The sequence below is a fragment of the Dermochelys coriacea genome, chromosome 1 (assembly GCF_009764565.3).
Source record: "Dermochelys coriacea isolate rDerCor1 chromosome 1, rDerCor1.pri.v4, whole genome shotgun sequence".
Lineage (NCBI taxonomy): Eukaryota > Metazoa > Chordata > Testudines > Dermochelyidae > Dermochelys > Dermochelys coriacea.
This window is the reverse complement of record NC_050068.2, coordinates 299,846,018-299,858,080: the sequence shown is the minus strand read 5'-3', so window position 1 is coordinate 299,858,080 and position 12,063 is coordinate 299,846,018. Positions and strand designations below refer to the sequence as shown.

General features: G+C 41.8%; 1 protein-coding gene across 6 annotated transcripts in view; it reads left to right on the top strand.

The window, feature by feature from the left end:
* The window catches only part of CNTN1 (contactin 1), a 434,625-nt gene that overhangs the window by 37,087 nt on the left and 385,475 nt on the right, over positions 1-12,063 (top strand). The window contains exon 1 of one of the 6 annotated variants that reach the window (XM_043494715.1): positions 8,727-8,893. The exons of the other annotated variants lie outside the window; for them this stretch is intronic. The gene's annotated coding sequence lies outside the window, so the exon portion shown is untranslated. Of the gene's footprint in view, positions 1-8,726; positions 8,894-12,063 lie in introns of those variants that run through there. 6 annotated transcript variants of the gene reach the window in all.

Below are 12,063 nucleotides of genomic sequence, written 5' to 3'. Positions count from 1 at the left end.
AACTGTGAATATTACTTTGTGTATTTGATATTAAAAAATAGAAGTTTTAGATGATTTGATTGGGTACATAGGTTACATGGTATACTTCTGTTCCCTGACAGGATGAGTATAACTTAGACTCATATTCCCATTTGAGCTCTTGTGATTTAAGTTTGCATTCCATAAATAATATTAGAGCCCTACCAAATTCACGGTCCATTTTGGTCAATTTCACGGTCATAGGATTTTAAACAGCGTAAATTTCATGATTTCAGGTATTTAAATATGAAATTTCACAGCATTGTAATTGTAGGGATCCTGACCCAAAAAGGGGTGGGTGGGTGTGGGGGTGTGTGTGTGTGTGTGTGTGTGTGAGATGTTCCCCTGGTGTTATCTGGACTGGTGATGTGCTAGGTCGCTCCAACCCTTGACTCTGGGAGCCAGCCTTACCCTGCTCTGCTGTGAGAACCCCCACTGCTGGGCTGTTCATCCAAAGCCTTTGGCATATAAGATGCTCCTTAGATTGTGCAACCGAATGACACAAGCCAATATCTCTGGTCCCAGACACAACCCTAGGAACCTCTGTCTTGCAGTGTCCAGTTATGCCCGCTGGATGGTGCAAGCTTATGAGTTTGTCAAGTTAACAAATAAATTGATATGTACCAGGCTTGTTATCCCAAGGGGAGTCTCTAACACGCTTCAAACCAAATGCACTGCTTCAGGTAGAATAAACACACACGTTTATTAACTACAAAGATAGATTTTAAGTGATAGACAAAAAGTCAGTGATTACCAAAATAAAATATAAGCACGCAGTCTAAACTCTCAACCCTATTAGACTGGGCAACATCTAGATTAAGCAGTTTTTCTCATCCCACTGGATATTGCAGTCCTTAATATACAGCTTGGCCAAGGTTTAAGGAACAAATCTCCTCTGTTGGAGTCGTCGTCTTCATGTCTCAGTTGCTTGCAGCAAAAGTGGGGGTAGGAGAAGGGCCCAGTATGTGTAAACTCTGTCTGTTTTATACCCTCAGTCCATGTGTTTGGGGAGCACACATCCAGGCATGTCCGGGGGCCTTGGTGAGTCTATCCAAGCAAGCTTCAGCAATTCCCTTGGTGTGCCCTCATGCAGGTTAGTCATTGCATTGTAACTCCCTTGCTGGACAATGGCTGTTGATGGGTTGTTTGACACCCCGCCCGGGCGTTAGTTACTTTCCTTGCTGTTGCCTCTGGGAAGCTAATATCCGGCTGATTCCCCAATTTACAGCATGTTTTTAGTGACTACCATACAACACAATTCTCATAACTTCATATGCATTAATGATACACATATATGGATAGAGAAATGAATTCAGCAGATCATAACCTTTCCCCTGATACCTTACAAGGCATGCTTTATATGTAAGATCACAATTATATGAAAGTGAGGACTATGGGGGTTACAGTACGCTCCTCCAAGGCATAGAATGTCACAGCGGGGTCACAAGGTTATTGTGGGGAGGTCGCAGTCCTGCTACCCTTTCTTCTGCACTGGTGGCGGTGCTGCCTTCAGAGCTGGCCAGCTGGAGAGTGGCGGTTGCTGGCTGGGAGACCAGCTCTGAAGGCAGAGCTCTGCCGGTAGCAGCACAGAAGTAAGGATAGCATGATACGGTATTGCCTCCCTTACTTCTGTGCTGCTGCCTGCAGAGCTGGGCCCTTGGTCAGCAGCCACCACTCTCTGGCTGCCCAGTTCTGAAGGCAGCACAGAAGTAAGGGTGGCAATACTGTGACCCCCTTAAAATAACCATGTGACCACCCGTGCAACTCCCTTTTGGGTCAGAACCACCAATTTGAAAAACACTGGTCTCTCCCATGAAATCTGTATAGTATAGGGTAAAAGCGCACACAAGACCAGATTTCACGGAGGAAGATCAGTTTTCATGGTCTGTGAATTTGGTAGGGCCCTAAATACTATTATTCATTTCTAATTCCACTTTTATTTAAATGGTCTATCTGTTGTTCTGAACAGTTTAACAATAATTAAAATAAGTAATTAAAATTATGCAAAAATTACTTTGCATGCAGAGAGAGAGAAGTTATGTATATTTAGAGAGTAAATAAATTGTCAGGGTGGAAGCTGAACATTTCTTGGTGTGTGTCCCATGCATCTTCTGTGCCCTGGGAAGATATCACACACCCTCCTTTGAGGTGGAGAGCAGGATTTCTGTCTTGTTTTTGATTAGCCTGTCAGGTCATTTTGGGCGATTTGCAGGTCATCAAACACTCTCTTCTGAGCCTATCATTCTGAAAAGGAAATTGGCCTCCATTTATTTCAGCGGCTATCTCTCTCATTTATGTGTAGGATTTAACAGATTCTTTCAGTTTGCATGATCAGAGTTGGAGTGGGGACTGAATAACATTTACCACCAGTTTTGGCATGGCTGTCTTCAATTGCTTCTACATCTTTCTGTGACTGTTCGCTACTCACAGTAATGGGATATTCAGTCTTCAACCCTCTAAAGCAGGAATGCCTTTTTCATCTCATAGTTTGGTTTTCTCAGCAAAGATTGATCTTCCAAATTGTCATGAACAATTGGTGGGTTGATGCTTACGTTGGTAAGAGAAAAATGAATGAGTCCCCAAAAAAGCATTTGCTTCTGCACAATGTCTCATTTTTATATACTTAAAACTATGTATTGTTACAAATTGTACAGTTTTCACAATGCTTATGCTAATTACATATTCACTGTATAGGGGTTAAGAATGCCAAAAAATCAAGCAAATACAAGCCTCCTGAAACTTTCATTTAACATATATGTCAGAGGAAACAGCACCCATATGTAGTATTTTTGGTGCTGTTATTTGAGGGTTAATTTAATGAGTCATCTTGTCCATGGGATTTTGAAATTTGAAGTTCTTCTGATGTATTTTGAGGACATTTATTATTATGTAAAGTTGTGTCTGGTTCCAAACACTGCAATAACAAAGTACTGTTTCTCTATCTTCAGTCAGAGATTTTTAGCTTTTATTTCTCAACAGCACTATGGATAATTCAGTTTCAACTTCACGTTGGAAAATTTTAAGATTTCCACAGTGGTGTTTATAACTTATTGCCTCTTATTTTAAAACATGCACATTTTGGCAATATAGCATCTTGAAATGTATGACATTTCAAATCTCTGGATCTTCCTTATGAACATTCGTAGGAGTAATATATAAATCGTGAGATTGGGATTGAAACTGTCTTCTTCCGATAGAAGTGAGATCCTTTAATTCATGGATGAATTTCCAGTTAGGTTTCCCAAAGTCATTAAAGAAGGATCAAAGTTCTATGTAAGATTGTATTGGACTAACTTGTATGCCAAAGCTCTTAAAGTATAATTGATCTTTTTTTTTTCCTGTTGGAATAGATTCTGTAAAAAGTGAGCTACAGCTCACTACAAAAGCTTATGCTCAAATAAATGTGTTAGTCTCTAAGGTGCCACAAGTACTCCTTTTCTTTTTGAGAATACAGACTAACATGGCTGCTACTCTGGAAACCTGTCAATAGATTCTGTGTTATGGGAAAATTAATAAATTATCCAATTTCTGAGTTACATCTACTGTTGTCAGCTAAATCATTTAAGTTGTGTGAATGTGTTGACTGAGTTCCCTTCAGAAATGTCTAGGGTAAATATATATGTATTTTTAACTAGTCTGTGGAAATATCTGTACTTTTTGCTCTGTTACTCCTTCATGATTGTTTGTTGTTGTAGCACCGAGAATTGAAACTACTTAGATCATTACAACAATGATGGATGGTCTGGAAAATCTGCTTTGCAGTGACAGACTTAAGGAGCTCAATCTATTTATCTTACCAAAGAGAAGGTTAAGAGGTGACTTGATCATGGACTATAAGTAGCTAAATGGGGATAAGATAAGTGATACTAGAGACCTTTTTAGCTTAGCAGACAAAGGCATAATAAGATTTAGAAGCTGGAAGTTTGTCAGAAAAATTCACTCTGGAAATAAATGCAGTTTTTGCAGTGAGGGTGATTAAATGTTGGAACAGCTTACCAACAGATGTGGTCAGTTCTTCATCTCTTGGAGTCTATAAATCGACAATGGATGTCTTTCTAAAAGATGTGCTTTAGATGCATCGGAAATTATTAGGCTTGATACCAGAATCACTGGGTAAGATTTTTATGGGCTGTGTTACACATGAAATTGGGCTAGGTCAGGGGTGGGCAAACTACGGCTTACAGTCTGGATCCGGCTCATGGGGCCTGAGCGGTGCGCAGGCCCTGCACTGCTGTCAGAAGCGGCCAGCACCATGTTCATACAGCCTGGGGGGGGAGGAGCAGAGGGCTCTGTGCATTTCCCTTGCCTCCAGGCATCGCCCCCCACAGCTCCCATTGGCTGGGAACAGGGAACCGCGGCCAATGGGAGCTTCAGGGGAGGTACCTTGAGGTGTGGCAAGGGCAGTGTGCAGAGCCCTGTGCTGCTGCCACCACTCCTCCCTCCAACCCCGGGGCCATGCGGGGATGTGGTGCTGGATGCTTCCTGGAGAGGCGCAGCGTGGGGCCAGGGCAGGCAGGCAGGGAGCCTGCCCTGGCCCCGGTGCGCACCGCTGTCACCTCAGAGCTGCTTTAGTTAAGTGGCGCTGGGCCAGAGACCGAACCCCTCCTGCACCCAGCCCCCCAACTCTCTGCCTGCCCCCTGCTGCACCCTCCATCCCCATGGACCCCAACTCCCTGCCCTGAGCCCCCTATTGCACCCCACACCCTTCCTGCACCCCAACCCCCTGTCCTGAGCTCCCTCCTGCAGTCTGCACCCCTCCTGCACCCCAACCCCCTGTCCTGAGCTCCCTCCTGCAGTCTGCACCCCTCCTGCACTCCAACGCCCTTCCCTGAGCCCCTCATACACCCCACACCCCTCCTCTGCCCCAGTCCCTTGCCCTGAGCCTGTTTCTGCACTCGGCATCCCTTCCTGCACCCCAACCCTCTGCCTGGCCCTGCATACAATTTCCCCACCCAGATGTGGCCCTCGGCCCAAAAAGTTTGCCCAGCCCTGGGCTAGGTGATTATAATGGTTCCTCTGGTCTCGCAATCTAGACTCTGTTTCCCATGCATGTCTTTCCATTACTGTTACTGTTCAGTTTTGCTGCTGCGTGAAGGTGTTGGTATAATTTGCTGGCTGCTGTCACTTGCAGTTAGCCACTTTCTCTACAACAGGAAATTTATTTTCTTGGCTCTGACATAGTAGAGAATCTGAAAGCAACAGCGTGTTGGCCAGCAGTAGAGAGGAGAAGTAGAACCTAGGATAGCAGCAGTAGTAGTAATAATATTTAAGATGCAGATTGGAAAAAAAAACTTTTAGAATTAAATTTTCACTTTTTTGTGTGTTTTTTTTTTTCACCCAGGGTTTAAGATGCTTTAGATTTGGTTTTGCACAGATTATCAGTATTCCATACTTGTAGACATGCAGTTACTTAATAAGTAATGGGGGTCTGCTTAAAAATGCATAAACTTCTAAATGCTGCTTGGAAGCTGAAACACAGCCTCACCTTCCATACTAATAAAGAGCTCAGTGCCAAACACAAAATGACAATCCTAAATCTCTCAATAGATAAGTGGGACACTCTGGAATAGGCATGTATATGTCAAAAAGAATAGGATAAAGTTCTAAATTGACAGTGTCCCTTCCCACCCTTTCCTTTTTTGTCTGAAATGTTTTAAACCTACTGTCATGGCAAGTAACACCTCAGATTACAAAAAAAATGTTAATTTTGTTTGTAATAAAATGAATGAAGGTGCACACATGGCATACTTTCCTACCTCACAGAGTTGTTGAGTCTCGGTAAATTTTGACATTTCAACTTGGATCCTCTGAAAGATGCTGCTGAACTTGATTCAGACAAGTATATGAATGTTCTGTTGAAGTATCATATGGAAAGAGAATCTCCCTATAAAAGTATTCAGAAAACCACTTTATTGAAACAATTTCTCATTTTTCTTTAATTGGCTATTTTCCAACATTGGAGAAAAATACCAGTGACAGCATACAACATTCTCAGCATACCACAAGTATATGACACAGCAAGCTTCTGAATAAAAAGTCAGTCATCTCACAGAGCTGGACAAATGCTTTAATACAGAGCTTTTGAAAATGTTCTTCTTTTGTATTCTGTTTCAGTTGACAGAGTTTACAGTTCTTACAAAGCCTCAGAAAGATTGGCTGTATAATTCTACATAAATTTCAGTTTAGTCCTGGGATGAGACTTTCTCCAATAGAGCTGAAGTGGTTAATTCTGTAACTTGATGCAGAAGGTAAAGCAGTAAAGTAGTATTCTATACTTCAAGAATTACTAAGTATGCTACATGAGTCCCAATCAAAATAGGCTTCCTGTGTTGTATTGCTATGATTTCACTTGACTGAACAAGAAATGTCTTTGCTGGTATTAGTTAAAATCCAGTTTTCCATGTGTACTCAATTCTTTCAGGTGCTTGATTGCTAGAGAATTATATAGTATTGAATAGCTTCAGAATTTATATAAGAGCTTACTTTTCTCTCATCTGTGTTTTAGACACATCCTTGTTAAATGTAGTCTTCTGGGAGTAATGTTCTGTGGAAGATTTGATTGGTCTCAGTTGAAGCCTAGTATGAAAACATGTTGACACATACCCATGCTATGGTCCTGTTCAGACATCTTTTTTTAGTTTAAATATTAGTTAAATATGAATCTTGTAAGTAAATTATTTGAAAATAAGTTGCATAAGCTTCTTGTCAAATAATTATACAATATTATTGATATGACTACATGGGAAGTGAAATAAGTTTGACTAATATCGTGCATAAAGATTTCTGACATTTTCTTTAAATAATTACTTGTAGTCCTCTTGTTGGGTTACATCACTTTATATCACCTGAACCTCCAATAAAAGAGGGAGAGATTGAGTCTGCTCTACAGCCTTTGCTAACAGGAAGTTGGCTTTTAGCTCATGCGGTAGAGGCCCATGCACTGAGCTCCAGAGGTCCGAGGTTTGAGCCCGCCTCCCGACAACCGGGGTCTATTAGTGTTGCATATATATTTGTCACTAAATTGTAAAGAAAGGACCTTGTTTTCTCAGAGCAGCTATGGTTGCATAGGGGTTAATATTAATAGGATGGAAATTGCAAGTTTTATCTGGTACTGAGAAGTTAATTCTTAATCTATTAGGTCAAGCACATTTAGGGAAAATTCTATAGAGAAGAATTTCAAAAGATCCAATCTTTAATGGATGTTAATGCCTTACAGTATGACCACATATAGAACTCTGACTAGACTGGTATGGTGATGTCCAGAGTACAATAGCTTATAACTTTCTATACGCCATAGTATTTGGCACGGAAACTAGTTTCAGATGAAGATGTCAGTGTATTCTGCATCCTTTGTCTTTTCAAAGCCTGATTTATTTGTTGCTAATAATGATGTAATGCATTTATACTGCACATAATCTAGGATGTTCTGTAGGTCAAATACAGTTAAAAGCCTTAAACACATACTTTCTGTTTTAGATTGAAAAACTGAAATATTTATCTTTCTAAATAAGAAAAGGAAGGTAATTCCCTAACCATGGGGCAAAAGCATAAGAACCTCAATCTTTAAATGTCTCCAACTTCTATTTTGTACAAACCAATAAATTAGCAGAATCAGACCATCTAAACAACTGCTGTAAGAATAACGAAAAAAGGCTAGTCTGAAAGATATCGTACTGTGTGTATCCCTTATCTCACTCACAATTTTATATTACAACTGTTATTTTTTGATGATGTGCCATTTTGTATATACATTCCAGTGATATATGGCAATTTGCCATGAGCTTAATTCTGCTTTCAAGTAAATGGTTACAAGTTAATCAAAATCAGGGGACATCAGACTAAGCCAGATTCTCCTCCTAACACTGAGACAAGAATGGTGGTGCTTGGCGAAGAGAACCCTCCTTTCTAGTGATCTATAACACCACTGAATAAAAGCCCTTGTCTCCAACTGGTGCTTTTAGTAATTGGGCTTTTCTATTTTAATTCTGGCTGTGTCTGGAAACCTCCTCTTCTTCATGTGGATACTAAAGAGGTTTTTCACCAGATCTCTCACTATTTGCCTTTATTAAAACTGGGATGTTCAGGCTAATGATGATGCTGAAAAATATTTCACTCTTCCTGGAATCAGGATCTTGTGAATAATGAACAGGAGGAGTTGTGCAGTATGCCGATATACTCTACCCTACTATGCCGATGTACCCTACATCTCAGATCAATGCATCTTTTTTTACTTTTTTATTTTTATTTTTAACTTAACTGTTACTTAAAAAAAGGCAGTCCTCTCTTCCTACAAACTGCTACATTTAACTTTTGTGTTGTAAATATGGCATAATGCTCTTTCTGTTGTATATACAATTAACACTATTCAAAATATCAAATAAGCAAGAAAAGTTTACTATTTAATGTTTTACTCACACTTCTATCACTTTCACAGAAGAGTTTTTACTATTTCTATTCAGTTTCAGAGCAGTAAAGCTATTTCACCTTTCTTTTTTTATTGATATAAAATCAGAGGGTTCCTTAATCAGAGAAGCCTCTTTTACAGCTAAACCCCAAAATAGAATTTCTAAATGCATGTGCTTTTAAAGTGAATTTTCCATGTTGCACTTCCTTTGATAACTCTGCTTTCAATTGAGAACAAAGAAGTTACTATATCCAATTTAGTCACATGTTTGTAAATGATGAGCTTCTGGTGCCAATGATGGCTTTGTTTTTATGTTTATTAGTCCATGCTCTAGTGCAGTGTAACTTGTCCTGAATTTACTCTACTGATTTAGAGCTACATAGTGTACAGTATATTCTTCCTGCCTGAATGACATTCTTCATTGATGAGACCTGCTTCTAGTTCACCTTGGAGAGAGGTCAACAGGAAAATGTAACTTTTTAACTTTATATACAATCTTGCTCAAGTGTGTGTTTTTGTTTTTTCCTTTTAGTATATTAGGAATATTGTTAGCCTGCATCTATGGTACTCAGATATCATGTCATTTGCGTGTGCTTTCACCGTGACCTGAGGCGGGACTACTGCACTTCTCTTTGCATTGGCTTTACTCTCATCTTTATCAAAAGATTCAGTTAATTCAAAATGAACATAACTAGTGTCATTAGTCATGATAAATGTTCATATGTTACCCCCTATTTTAATTTTCTTCATTAGCTTTCAGTATTTTTGGCTTATTTATGTTTGTGGAATTATAAAAACTTGCTTTTGACATATAAAGTTAAACTTTTACACTGCTACAGTTGTAAATAGCTATACAATGTATGCTTATAAAATTACAAAGAATTTTTTATATGAAAAGAAATACTGTCATTTGCTAGAAATAATAATGCATTGTCATCAACATTCTTCAGTATTTTCAAGAACAATCTGAGAAACATTAAGATAAAATTTTAGTCTCTTAAGGTGCCACAAGTACTCCTTTTCTTTTTACTAAGATACAGAAAACTAATGTGATACAGAGGAACCCCTTTAGGTGTGCCTAATTTTGAACGAGGGTGTTCCCACAGGTTTGATGTAGTTTAACTATCTTATTTTTCTGGATGTCCTTGTGTAGACAAGCCCTTAGTTCTTCATTTCTAGTGCTCTGTTGTTCTGTTATTAATCTGTGATTTATTTATGTATTAATCCTTATTGCTTTTACATTTTAAAGCATTGGTGATCCAAAATTTCAGATAATTCAATTTTTGTTACTTTTTAACAGATCAGTTAAGAAGTTCACTTTTTTCTAGTAAGTTTTGAGATTTTATTTTATGTAAAGTATGGTTTCCCTACCCAAAAGTGGTAAGGTTAAATTTTTACATTTGCAAATGACCTTGTTTTCTGTAAGAATATTTTGCAATCTCATTCTGGGGTCTACTGACAGGAGTGTCATATGTAAGTCACAGCAGGTTATTGTTCCATTCTAGTTGGCAATGGTGAGGTCTTAACTGAAGTACTGTGCCCAGTTCTGGGCATCACACTTCAAGAAAGATGTGTGCAAATTAGAGAGAGTCCAGAGGAGAAAAACTAAAATGATAAAAAGTTTAGAAAAATGACCTATGAGGAAAGGTTGAAAGAATTTTTATTCTGGAGAAGAGAAGACTGAAAGGGGACGTAAGTCTTCAAATATGTAAAAGGTTGTTATAGGGAAGGCAGTAATGAATTGTTCTACATGTCCACTGAAGGTAATCCGCTAAAATTGCAGCCTGGGACATTTAGGTTAGATATTAGAAAGCTTTTCCTAACTATAACAATAGTTAAGCACTGGAACAGGTTATCTATTGAGGCAGTGGAATTCCAGTCACTGGAGGCTTTCAAGAACCGGTTAAACCAGGGGTCGGCAACCTTTCAGAAGCGGTGTGCCGAGTCTTCATTTATTCACTTTAATTTAAGGTTTCACGTGCCAGTAATACATTTTAATGTTTTTTAGAAGATCTCTCTCCCTATAAAAGTCTATATAATATAAACTAAACTATTGTTGTATTGTAAAATAGACAAGGTTTTCAAATGTTTAAGAAGCTTCATTTAAAATTAAATTAAAATGTTGATCTTATGCCGCTGGCCCGCTCAGCCCGCTGCTGGTCTGGGGTTCCGTTCACCTAGGCCAGCAGCGGGCTGAGCGGGGCCTGCAGCCGGGACCCCGGCTGGCAAGGGACTGACAGCCAGAACCCCAAACCGGCAGCGGGCTGTACGGGGCCAGCGGCCGGGACCCCAGACAGGCAGTGGGCTGAGCGGCTCAGCCCACTGCTGCTCAGGGGTTCCATCTGCCAGCTCCTGCCAGCTGGGATCCCGGCTGCTAGACCCACTCAGCCCACTGCCAGCCGGGGTCCCAGCCGCAGGCCCCGCTCAGCCCGCTGCTGGCCCCACTGCCAGTCTGGGGTCCTGGCCCTGCCCCCATACAGTGGGTACCTACCTTCTCCCTGGTTCTGGCCCATTCTCTCTCTCTCTCTCTCTCTCTCTGTCTCTCTCTCTCTCTCTCTCTGCACTGAGCTCAGGGTGGGAGTGCTGGGGGTGAAGGAGCAGGTTGGAGTGTAGGGTCTGGCCAGGAGCTAGAATGAGGGTTGGGGGTCGGGATGTGGGGAGTGCAAGAGTCAGGATGTGGGGGATGCATGGGGCGTGGGGGGGTGCAAGAGTCAGGGCTGGGGGCCTGAGGGGAGTGTAGGTGTCAGGGTGTGGGGGGGCCTGGGTATGTGTGGGGGCGCCAGAGTCAGGGCTGGGGTCTTGGGGGGGATGAAGGAATCAAGCAGAGGGCTTGGGGTGTGTGAGGAGGGTACAGGGCTCAGGGCAGAGGCCTGGGGGGGTGTGGGTCTGCAGGACTCAGGGCAGAGGGCTGGGTGTGTGGTTGTGTGGGGGGGGGTCAGGGCAGAGAGCTGGGGATGTGAGCTGGGGTCGTGGGGTGCTCAAGGCAGGGGGATGGAGAGGGTATGCCCCCCTTCCATCGTCCCTGTCCCCCCCCACTTCTCCAAGCCCTGCCTCTGCTTTTTCTCTGCCTCCACCAGGAGCAGGGAGCGTGCTGACCCCGCTCCTCCCCCACCCCCTTGCAAGGGCCATCAGCTGATCAGCTGGTAGGGAGGGACTGGGAGGAGGAGGGGCAGGAACCCAGCACTCTGCAGGAAGAGGCAGGGGAGCCGGCAGGACCAAGTTTCTGCCCCCTGCACCAGTGGAAGGGGGTGCAGGGTAGAGAAGAGCGGGCCAGGCTGGGCAGGGCAGGGCAGGATTTTTAATGGCACCCTGCTGCTGCCCTGGCAGGCAGCAGCGCGCCAGTAAAAATGGGCTCGCGTGCCATCTTTGGCACACGTGCCATAGGTTGCCGACCCCTGGGTTAAACAAACCCCTGTCAAGGAAAGTTCTGGTATACTTAATGCATTCTGAGCATGGGGGTGAATGGACTAGATGACCTTCTGAGGTCCCTTCCTGCCCTACATTTTGATGGTTTGTTTAGTAGAATTTTCCCATTAAAGGCATAAATCAAATTAGATTGATTGTGATTATTTGATCCAATATAATTAAAAATCAGAATGTTTTCATGAATTAGTCCATCTTGTAGTGTAGCACATGGTATT